Source organism: Bombina bombina, chromosome 2 (assembly GCF_027579735.1).
Source record: "Bombina bombina isolate aBomBom1 chromosome 2, aBomBom1.pri, whole genome shotgun sequence".
NCBI classification, from domain to species: Eukaryota; Metazoa; Chordata; class Amphibia; order Anura; family Bombinatoridae; genus Bombina; species Bombina bombina.
The window spans coordinates 1,327,700,649-1,327,713,324 of NC_069500.1; the positions used below are offsets into that span (position 1 = coordinate 1,327,700,649).

The 12,676-nt window shown below is 40.9% G+C and overlaps 1 protein-coding gene across 1 annotated transcript in view; it reads right to left on the minus strand.

The window, feature by feature from the left end:
* Window positions 1-12,676, minus strand: part of HTT (huntingtin) — a gene marked incomplete in the record, with an annotated part of 1,068,170 nt that overhangs the window by 332,144 nt on the left and 723,350 nt on the right.

A 12,676-nucleotide genomic window follows, 5' to 3' on the forward strand; every position in this document is an offset into this window, starting at 1 on the left:
TGTAATTAATCAAATCAACTTGCTGTGCGGTACTTAAACATTTACATGAAATTTGTGAATCATTATGTGCAGTTATATCATTAACACCACAATCTACATTCACACATAAAAGTTCTGTGCAATCCTTTTGCTCATTCTTAACGTCAAGGGGTAAATCTTGTATTACAGCAATCTCCTTTAAAGCAACATAAGACAATTCCCTTATATCATCCGTACATATATTTACAGATTCTGTAACAGGATTATGGTCTAGTTGGTAACAAGAATTTACTACGGTATTACATAGTCCACGGGTCATTAAAAAGTCGTCACATATCTTTTCTTCATGGTCACTTTTCCTGCCATAGTAATTCAGTCGATGGGTATCAGCCATTCTGTCATCAGAGCAAACTGTATTCACTTTTTTATAATGTGTTTGAGCCACTCTTACCTCAGATTTCATTGTACCGTCCGTGAGTGAGATATGCTCATAACGTACAGTTTCTCCCGGCTGTCTCCCCACATTGTGTATCGTCTCTGGAGCTAGTAGCGGTAGTGACCTCGCTGATTCCCACGCGCCCGTCGTGGTCGCTCTGACGTCATCGGCTGTCCCGGTAGACCTTCTCTTATGTTTCCTACCGGCCCGGTGGTGTTGATGTCTGAGTCCTCTGTTAAAAAACTTACCGAGGACTCAGAACCGCTATGACCCTCTTCTTGTGTGGATTTCTGTGTGTTTTGGCGTCTTGGCTCCCGTGTACCATGGTTGAAGTCCCTACCTGAGCCTGTGTTTTGTCGCCACCTATAGACCGTTCCATGGCAATAGTCTTGTTCATCCCTGATGAATTTCAAGCGCTTCCGACTCTCCAGCTGTTTTTTGTACTCGCTGACAGATTTTTCAACTTCCATCACCAGCTTTTTATATTCATCTAAAGGTATTTTTTTCACCATTTCTTCTTTCTGTATGCCAATTCTTTCTTTGTATTTATTGATTTCTTATTGGGCAAATTCTACTGTCCATGTTATTAGATCAAAAGAGCACTTATTTAGTATGCTTTCAAATGTATCTGTGTACTCCTTACGATCTGCAAATAAGTCATTTGTTGAAGATCTCAATGACTCTGTGAATGGATTAAAATTCACATTGAATATAAGCGAAATTGGGATTGAATTTTTGGATACCTATGTATACTTTAAAAATGTTTTTTTTTAAAAAAAACAGATCTTTATACTAAGAGTACAGACAAAAATAATTTATTAAAATATGGAAGTTACCATCCAGACAGTATATTTAAAGCTATCCCAAAAAGCCAATTCTCTAGAGTCAAACGCATAGTGTCTGATGATAATAAGTGTAAACACAGACTAGAATAGATGGCTAATAAATTTATTAATAGAGGCTACCCCATACCATTAATTGTAGAACAGTTAAACATAGTCAATAATGAGAAATTACAAAAGAAAAATAAAAACAGAGAGGTGAATCGTTTAGTTTTTGTAACTCAGTTTAATGAATTTAGTCAGAAAATCAATAATATACTAAAAAAACACTGGCACATCCTAAGAGATTGTAATCCCCAAGTAAATGAATTTAGAGAAAGCCCAATGACAGCATACAGAAGGAATAGGAACATCAAAGACTCTCTTGTACATTCAGATATAGGAAGCAATAAATTAAGTTTACAGAGAACTATAGGCCCAAAAAAGGATGGGTGTTACCCTTGTTTAAACTGCAGCAATTGCAGCTCAATGATTAAAGGTGAATATTTTTATCACCCCATAAATGGTAAGAAATACAAGATAAATAAATATTTAACTTGCAGGTAATGTTACTGTATTTATCTTATTAAATGTCCATGTGGACTAATTTACTTGGGTGAGACCTGTAGAGAGGTAAGGGAGAGGATAACAGAGCATAAGTCTAACATCAGACGAAAAAATAAAGAGGCTCCTGTTTCCTCTCACTTCCTCTCTATGGGTCTCACCCAAGTAAATTAGTCCACATGGACATTTAATAAGATAAATACAGTAACATTACCTGCAAGTTAAATATTTATTTATCTTGTATTGGCTGTCCTCAAGATCGCATTGTTGCAAAATGAAATATCACATGAGAACAGGTGAACAGGTGTAGGGTATATAAATGATGAACCAGTGTGTTTTAAGGTATACATGACTAAGGGCCTATAGCAGGCCTGAAACATTGTACTTTTTTGCTTAGACCCAAGATATGAGAAAATATAAGTTCTTTTAAAATTGTTGGTGGCTGGAACAATCTTTTGTTTGTTTGGAGTACCTGCAGGACAAGGCAGACCCTGGGTTCCGTGCCCCACAAGCCACAAACACTGAGGTGCTGTCTTCTAAACTACTTTTGAGACACTCTAGCATTCCCCCTCTCTCTAGCATTCCCCCACTCTCTAGCATTCCCCCACTCTCTAGCATTCCCCCACTCTCTAGCATTCCCCCACTCTCTAGCATTCCCCCACTCTCTAGCATTCCCCCACTCTCTAGCATTCCTTCCCTCTCTAGCTAACAGCTTTACTGTTTAGCCAGATGAAGAGGGAATGCTTATGTAGTAAGGGACATAAAACTAATTGTGTACATACTGCACAGCAAATATTAAAAAACCATAAATTATGCTTACCTGATAATTTTATTTCCATCGTGGCGAGGAGAGTCCACGGCTTCATTCATTACTTTTGGGAATTAAGAACCTGGCCAAAGACACCCCAGCCAAAGGCTTAAATACCTCCCCCACTCCCCTCATCCCCCAGTCATTCTGCTGAGGGGACAAGGAACAGTAAGAGAAATATCAGAGTATAAAAGGTGCCAAAAGATAAATTAAATTTAGGTCCGCCGGAGTTACGGGCGGGAGCCGTGGACTCTCCTCCCCACGATGGAAATACAATTATCAGGTAAGCATAATTTATGTTTTCCATCTAAAGGGGAGGAGAGTCCACGGCTTCATTCATTACTTTTGGGAAACATATACCCAAGCTTAGAGGACACTGAATGAAACCGGGAGGGTAAAAAGGCGGACCCTAATCTGAGGGCACCACAGCCTGTAGAACCTTTCTCCCAAAAACAGCTTCCGCAGAAGCAAAAACGTAAAATTTGTAAAACCTTGTAAAAGTGTGTAAAGAGGACCAGGTAGCCGCCTTACAAATCTGCTCCATAGAGGCCTCATTCTTGAAGGCCCAAGACGAAGCCACAGCTCTGGTTGAATGAGCCGTGATCCTCTGAGGAGGCTTATGTCCCGCTGTCTCATAGGCCAAGCGAATCAAGCTCCTCAACCAAAAAGACAAAGAAGTAGAAGAGGCCCTCTGCCCCTTACGCTTCCCGGAATACACCACAAAAAGAGATGTAGACTGTCTAAAATTCTTTTTAGCCTGAAGATAGAACTTCAAGGCCCGAACAACATCCAGATTATGAAGTAACCTCTTCTTAGAAGAAGAAGGGTTAGGACACAGAGAAGGAAAAATTATTTCCTGATTGATGTTACAGTCAGACACCACCTTGGGAAGAACAGCCTTATCCGCATGAAAAACCAGATAAGGAGGCTCGAATTGCAAGGCAGCTAGCTCAGATACATGCCGATGCAATAGCCAACAGGAAGAGAACCTTCCTGGACAAAATCTTAATGTCAATGGAATGCATAGGCTCAAAAGGAACCCTCTGCAATACCTTAAGGACCAAGTTTAAGCTCCATGGGGGAGCAGACTGCCTAAATACAGGCCTGAGCCTGAACAAAAGGTTGAATGTCAGGAAGCTCAGCGACTCTCCTGTGTAACAAGACTGATAATGCTGAAATCTGTCCCTTTAAGGAACTAGCGGCAAGACCCTTCTCCAAACCCTCCTGGAGAAAGGACAACATCCTGGATACCTTCATCTTGTGCCAAGGACATCCATGCTTCTCACAGCAGGACAAGTAAGTCATCCACACCTTATGGTAGATGTGACGAGTGACTGGCTTCCTTGCCTGAACTAGAGTGTCAATCACATTTTCAGAAAAAACTCTCTTGGCTAAGACTAAGCGTTCAATCTCCACGCAGTCAGCTTCAGAGAAACAAGATTTTGATGTTGAAAGGGACCCTGTTCCAGCAGATCCCTGTGACAGGGTAACCTCCACGACGGAGAGGATGACATCCCCACCAGGTCCACAAACTGCGTCCTCGATAGAGCAATCAGGATGGCCGGGGCTCGCTCCTGTTTGATGAGTGCCACTACACGAGGTAGAAGTGGTAACGGCGAAAAAATGTAGGCTCAGCTGAATCCCCAATGCACCGCTAAGGCATCTATAAGCTCTGCCTGGGGATCCCTCAACCTCGTATCCCATGTGAGACAACTCTCCACAAACACTTCGGGGTGAAGAGACCATTCCCCCGGATGGAAGGATTGCCTGATGAGAAAGTCCGCTTCCCAGTTGTCCACACCTAGGATGTGGATCGCTGAAAGCGAGCAGCTGTGGGACTCCGCCCACTCCAAAATCCGAGACATCTCTCTCATTGCTAGGGAGCTCCTCGTACCCCCCTGATGGTTCATGTAAGCCACCGAGGTAATGTTGTCGGTCTGGAATCTGATTAAGCTGAACGACCCCAGAGGAGGCAACACTCTCAGAGCATTGTAGATTGCTTGAAGTTCCAGAATATTTATCGGAAGGAGAGACTCCTCCTGGGTCCATTTTCCTTGTGCCATCCTGGCACCCCAAACAGCTCCCCATCCTGTAAGACTCGCGTCCGTGGTCACTATCTCCCAGGACGGTCTCAAGAAGGATGTCCCCATGGACAGATGCTCCGGATGTAGCCACCAAGAGAGGGAGTTCCTGGTGTGAGCATCCATGGATATCCGCTGTGATAGATCTGAATGATCGCCATTCCACTGTCTCAACATGCACAATTGAAGAGGTCTGAGATGGAACCTGGCGAAAGGGATGATGTCTATGCTGGAGACCATGAGCCCGATCATCTCCATACACTGAGCCACTGAAGGGCTCGAGAAGGACTGAAGGGCAAGACAGGTGGACACAATCTTCCTGCGTCGTTGGTCTGTGAAATATATTTTCATGGACATAGAATCTATTATCGTGCCCAGAAACTCCACCCTGTTGCTGGGAACCAGGGAACTCTTTCCTGAGTTGATTTTCCAACCGTGAGTTTGGAGCAAGAAAAGAAGAGCCCTCGAATGATCCTCGGCGAGGCTGAACAATGGCGCCTGGACTAGGATGTCGTCCAGATAGGGCCCACATGTCCCTGGATCTGGCCACTGCAAGAAGCGCCCCCAGAACCTTCATGAAGACTCTCAGGGCCGTCGCCAGGCCAAAAGGGAGGGCCACAAACTGGAAGTGTTGGTCCAGAAACGCAAATCTGAGGAACTTGTAATGGTCACTGTGAATTGGAACATGAAGGTAGGCATCCTTCAAGTTTTTTGTTGTCATGAACTGTCCCTCTTGAACTAGGGGCAGAATAGATCTGATCGTTTCCATTTTGAACGATGGAACAGCCAGAAATTTGTTTAAACACTTTAGGTCCAGAATCGGGCAGAATGTGCCCTCCTTCTTTGGAACCACAAAAAGGTTTGAATAGTACCCTAGACCCCTTTCTGCTCGGGGTACAGGTACGATAACACCTAGAGAGGAGAGATCCCTCACGCAATCTAGAAAGGCCTCTCTCTTTTCCGGTCTTGAAGACAGGTTTGAAAGGAGGAATCTGCCCCTGGGCAGATGGGACCTGAAGCCTATCCTGTAACCCTGGGCGATGTCAGTATATAGCAGGGTTATAATACAATTAATTTATTCTTTAAAATAACCTCCTATTAAAATATATATACGAAACAATCAAAACTAATAATTATTCCTAAATTCTTTAGATTAGTTAATATTTATATACACATTGCAATATATTTATGTAGAGACCAGATTATGAATCAAATTATACACGCTTATGCTGTTATAATATTCTTTACAAAGATCATAAAAGATATGCCCTTAAAATTACCTTTACTCACAACGAATCACAATAAAATACCACAATGAAATACCAGAATATGGACCGTTAACTTCACAGTGTTTAGATAAACAATACTTATATACTTCACCAAAATCTTACTGGATTTCAATAAATTTAAGATAACTTTCAGACAAGTATAATTAAGTTATTAAGCCCACAAATTATTCTATATAACTTCAATTAAAAACACCAGAAATTGTATATATTATTAATGCAAACAGACAATTTATGTGACTAGCTAAGACTACACAGGACTATATAAGCATAAAATAGAAAGTGCCCTTTTAAAATTATTAACTTCAATTAAACCGTAGCAATAATGAATGTATTGCTTTAAAATATTAAGTTATAGTCACAGCCATACGTTACCACATAACCAAATGAATATTCAGTTTCCAGAATTTCTTGTGGGTCTTTTAAGAAGGATTTATCCACTATATCGCAAAGGTACAGGCTTCAAAACTGTTATCTTCCTTTATTAAAGAAAGTGTCCCAAAATGGCAGAGAATCTACTTGGCACAAAGCCTGTGTATTTTCCTTACCAAAACTCATGCTTCTTTGAGTCTGTGTCTGCCCTTTTCTACTGTGTGTGACAACCTTTTTCAGGTAAACCACCTCCTTCTTCTCTTTAATCATTCCCACAAGATTTTGATAGGCCCTCGGATGCTTGTCTCTGATTCGCTCTGGGATCTGAAGATCTCATAGGCCTCTATTTAACAAGGTCTGGCGGACCTGATCCGACAGTGCGGATCAGGTCCGCCAGACCTCGCTGAATACGGAGAGCAATACGCTCTCTGTATTCAGCATTGCACCAGCAGCTCACAAGAGCTGCTGGTGCAACGCCGCCCCCTGCAGACTCGGGGTGTCAATCAACCCGATTGTACTCGATCGGGTTGAATTGCAGTGATGTTTGTCCGCCTGCTCAGAGCAGGCAGACAGGTTATGGAGCAGCGGTCTTTGTTACTGCTGCTTCATAACTGCTGTTTCTGGCGAGCCTGCAGGCTCACCAGAAACACGGGGCATCAAGCTCCATTTGGAGCTTGATAGATAGGCCCCATAGGCAATTTGGGTTTGGCATATGTTTTAAACAGTCAACTCGTTTGGCTGTCATACTAGTTTTAATCCACGAGGGGGCAGCAGATAACCAGAAATGCAGTCTCACTATCAATACTGCTACAGCTTAATATCTAACCTTTAAAATGTTTATTAAATATACTTTAATTTTCAGTATTAATAAACTTATTTGGTCAGCATATATATCCCATTTAACCCCTTAATGACCAGACCATTTTTCAATTTTCTTACCCTTAAAGGGCCACTTCAAGTAAATATTTTCTATGCCTGTTACTAACTACCGCAAATACACTTTTTATCAATAGCATTTCATTAACATATCTCTACCGTATATCAGAAATCTTGTCTGCAAATTTAATTGTTTTCCAAACCCACTCCGTGGGTATCCTTTGCTCTGTACCAATCCGTTTACAATACCTAGGTTTCAAAATGGCGCTTTAAACACAAAGTTATTGGTTTAAGTATTTTGAACATGCAGTGCTGAAAATAGTGGGCAGGATAACGTGACATCATCGGCGAATAAAAGATATAACTTTTAGAACGTTATGAAACTTCGCTTTGGAGAAAATATAGGTCAGTAGGTTTTAAATAATGTTTATTAACTTTAATATGTTAGTTGTTTAGCTTAAATTATAACAGAAAGTAATCCTTTACGGACAAGGGCTATTTTTACATTTCTGCAGTGTTTGTGTTTAGCTGTAATTTTCCTTTTACTCATTTACTGTACCCACACATATTATATACCGTTTTTCTCGCCATTAAATGGACTTTCTAAATATTCCATTATTTTCATCATATCTTATAATTTACTATAAATGTTTTTATAAAATATGAGGAAAAAATGGAAAAAAACACACTTTTTCTAACTTTGACCCCCAAAATCTGTTACACATCTACAACCACCAAAAAACACCCATGCTAAATAGTTTCTAAATTTTGTCCTGAGTTTAGAAATACCCAATGTTTACATGTTCTTTGCTTTTTTTGCAAGTTATAGTGCAATAAATACAAGTAGCACTTTGCTATTTCCAAACCACTTTTTTTCAAAATTAGCGGTAGTTACATTGGAACCATGATATCTGTCAGGAATACCTGAATATCCCTCGACATGTATATATATTTTTTTTTAGAAGAAAACCCAAAGTATTGATCTAGGCCCATTTTGGTATATTTCATGCCACCATTTCACCGCCAAATGTGATCAAATTTAAAAAAATAATTCACTTTTTCACAAACTTTAGGTTTCCCACTGAAATTATTTACAAACAGCTTCTGCAATTATGGCACAAATGGTTGTAAATGCTTCTCTGGGATCCCCTTTGCTCAGAAATAGTAGACTTATATGGCTTTGGGGTTGCTTTTTGGTAATTAGAAGTCCGCTAAATTCAGCTGCGCACCACACGTGTTTTATGCCCAGCAGTGAAGGGGTTAATTAGGGAGCATGTAGGGAGCTTGTAGGGTTAATTTTAGCTTTAGTGTAGTAGACAACCCCAAGTATTGATCTAGGCCCATTTTTGTATATTTCATGCCACCATTTCACCGCCAAATGCGAGCAAATAAAAAAAAAAAACTTTAAATTTTTCACAAATTTAGGTTTCTCACTGAAATTATTTACAAACAGCTTGTGCAATTATGGCACAAATTGTTGCAAAAGCTTCTCTGGGATCCCCTTTGTTCAGAAATAGCAGACATATATGGCTTTGGCGTTGCTTTTTGGTAATTAGAAGGCCGCTAAATGCTGCTGCGCACCACACGTGAATTATGGCCAGCAGTGAACGAGTTTATTAGGTATCTTGTAGGGCGCTGACAGGGTTAATTTTAGCTTTAGTGTAGAGATCAGCCTCCCATCTGACACATCCCACCCCCTGATCCCTCCCAAACAGCTCTCTTCCCTCCCCGACCCCACAATTGCCCCCACCATCTTAAGTACTGGCAGAAAGTCTGCCAGTACTAAATTAAATGAGGTTTTTTTATTTTATTTTTTAAAAATATTTATTCAGCTGTGATGGAGACAAGCCTTAGCCCCCAACCTCTCTGATCCCCCACCAAACAGCTCTATAACCCTCCCTGCTACTTAATTGCTGCCATCTTGGGTACTGGCAGCTGTCTGCCCCCAAAAACAGTATTTTCAAACTTTTCTGTAGTGTAGCAACCCCCCCTCAATACCCCCATCCCCCCCCCCCTCCCAGATCGTTTTATATTTAATTTTTTAAAAATGTTTTTAACTTTTTTTCATTGGTGTCAGTGGCTAATGCGCGCCCCGCAGGCCCCCCGCATGCTCCCGGCGTGCACATTGCACTTACAGGAACCGGATGCCGGGTAGCGATGGGCCGCCTCCCTGCTACGCTCCCACCCACCAACGAAGTAACAAACGGCACCATCACTACCGGTGCAGAGAGGACCACAGAGTGGCTCTCTCTGCATCGGAGGCTTGCAAAAAGGTATTGCAGGATGCCTCCATATCTAGCCATCACTGCAATACCCTGAGAGCTGCTGGAAGCGATTGCGATCGCTTCCAGCACTCTGTTAGACAACTGAAGTACCAGGTACGTCTACTGTCATTAACAGTTCGTTTTTGCATGTCAGTTGTCATTAAGGGGTTAATATATTCGAAAATGTACAATTTGAGATCAAACACAAGTATATTATTAATTCTATGTTAAAATATGCTTATTGGAGTCTCATTCCTTTTCAATATAAATATAGCCCACATCTTTGTATATCTCTTGATAGTGTTATTTTGAGTGCATGAAAAACACAATTTATATATAATTTATGGGACAATTTACTATTTTCTCCTCAGTCTGAAATGAAAGAAACAATGTTGTTATTCATTTTGAAATGAGTAGACATTTCAAATCCTTAAGATTTCGATGCTTTCAACAATACATAGGTTAAAGTGAATGTAAATTTTGATGCTAAAGTGCCCGGTTTTTAAAACTTCGATTAAAAACAGGGGCACTTTAATTCATAAAAATTTTCATTTCACTCCTGTTGTGAAAAAAAACTTACCTTTTAATCTTCACAGCAGCTCCAGCTTCCTCCACCTGTTTCAAAGCCTCTTCCTGGGTCTAAAATGAGGCATCGGCTTCCTCCAATCACAGCAGTGAATCAGACACTGAATCCCCCGGGGGGGAAGCTGTGATTGGAGAATGACCTATCAATCATTTCTGACATCAGAAATGGCTTGTGAGACCGGAGAAAGCTGGAGCTGCTGTGAAGTTTAAAAGGTAAGTTTTTTGTCACAACAGGAGTGAAATGTAAATTTTTATGAATTAAAGTGCCCCTGTTTTTAATCAAAGTTTTAAAAACCGGGCACTTTAGCATCAAAATTTACATTCACTTTAAGACATGTTAAAATCTTAACTCTCAGGCTTTCAACTTCCCATATTAATATAAATATTGCATATCTGTATATCTTTTGATGAGTGTACCACTATACTCCTGGAAAAAATCAAGATGATGTTATTTGTTTGATACATCTTTAAAAAAAGGTTATATAGTTGTTCATTTAATGCATTTCTCAGATCCATATATAGATATTTATACAGTCTGAGTGTCAAATAAATATTTAGAGAATTATACAGTTCATAAAGATGAATTTCTAACTTTTCTTTTTAAAATCAAGATTTAATTTCTTATATGCTTTCAGCGAAAGTAGTCTCTCTGTTTTCTCCTGCTATTTTCCATTTGAGACGTACGTCTGAGCTTCGTGTATTTGAAACTTAGTAGGGGACACAACACCTAGATGAGAGCAGCTATATCCCCTGAGTATGTTTGTATATTCAGATATCAGTTCAGACTAAGCGACTGCTTTTTCAGATAGGGAAAAACTCTGTATACAAGTTTCCTTTGAAATGGATAATTTGAGATATCCTGGCCTGTAATGTATACCCAGTCACAGCAAGGCGGGTCTGTGTCATCCTGAGATTTTACAGATGTGAGTCCCTTTGTTCTGTAATCAGGAAAAAGGGGGGCTGGGGTTGTAGTAAGACCATTTAAATTTATATCAGTTAGATATTAGCCAAAATGAAATATTAGATTCTGTGATACATTTGTAGTTTATTCAATGTTATTTCACAGGTACCCTGACAGCGACAACCTCCAGAACTAAGGGTCCTAAACGACTTCGGAGTAGAGAGACAATCTGCCCCCTACTTGGTCCGGAGACCTGTCGGGGGCCGCCCCTTCATGACGATTTTGTCTCTGAGGGCTTCTTGTTCTGCTTGGACTTGTTCCAAGACTGAGCAGGCTTCCAAGTTCCCTTGGACTGATCCGTTTTCGCGGCAGGCTGCTGGCGCTGGGCCTTGTCCGCATGGAAGGGACGAAAAGTAGATCCTTTAGGCTTATCCTGCAGTAGGAAAGCTCCCTTGCCTCCCGTAACCGTGGATATGATCGAATCCAAACCTGGAACGAACAGAATCTTTCCTTGAAAGGGTAGGAACAATAGCCTCGACTTCGAGGTCATGTCCACAGACCAAGACTTTAGCCACAGAGCCCTGCGTGCTAAAACGGAAAATCCGGAAACCTTTACGTTCAGGCGAATGATTTTCATATTGGCGTCACAAATTAAAGAATTGGCGACCCTTAAGGCCTTAATCTTATCCTGTATCTCATCGATTGGAGTCTCCCTGGCAACCGCGGCTACAGCCGCTGCCGGTTGAAAAACAAACCCCGTGTGCTGAAGCAGGCAGGGAAACTCGTCAATGCTGATTGCTTGTGAAACTGTTAATATGAGTCGGGATGGTTTCGCAGAAAGACTCTCCCTGCATCTCCTGACTCTAACTTTCACCCAGGCTCTCACTGAGAGGCTGACAGGGTTACTGAAAACTCCAGTCCCATACAGAAGAGTACTACCCTCCATAAGAGACTACTCCGAATCTTCAGCACTTCTCTGCCATTCTTCAGTAAAACCCTTACTTAGAAGCTCCCAGTTTAGCACTGTTTATGGGGTAAGGCTGGGGCACCCCTGAATATGAAGACAGATTTTACAAACAAGAGGAGGAGTCTGTAGACATCAGTATACATCTAAAACTTTGGGGCTTGGTTAAGAGTCTGATAATCAGCACAATGTTATTAAAAAATAAGCAAAACTATACATTTTTACAAAAAATGTAATCTGGCCCTTTATGGGGAAACAAATTGTGTGTTTTATGTCCCTTTAAGAGGAAATTGAGAGACAGGTCAGAAATACCAGGACCAAAGCAGGAAGGGTCAGTCTTTGCAAGTATTGACTTTGAATTGTAATTGGTGACTGTAATAAACAACAAACTCCACAGCTGCAAAACATTGATCAAATGCCCAGAGAAGAATCACATCCATCTTTAAAAACCCAAAAGGCAGTTCTCTTTCTCCAAGGTCCCGATTCTCTAAAGCTCTCTGTTCTGGTGAGATTATCTAAGAAGTCTTGTCAGTACTACATGGTCCTTCACACAATTTTAGAAACGCAAATTTTATCTTGCTAAGCGGTGCTCTCAATAAAAAAAAAAATATATGTACTTACCATATAAATACATTTTCTTCAGGATGATGGAAAGTCCACAAAATGTGGGTTATTCATTCTCTGGCCACCAGGAGGCGACAAACCAACCTCACACTCTAGAGTTTTTAGCTCCTACCGC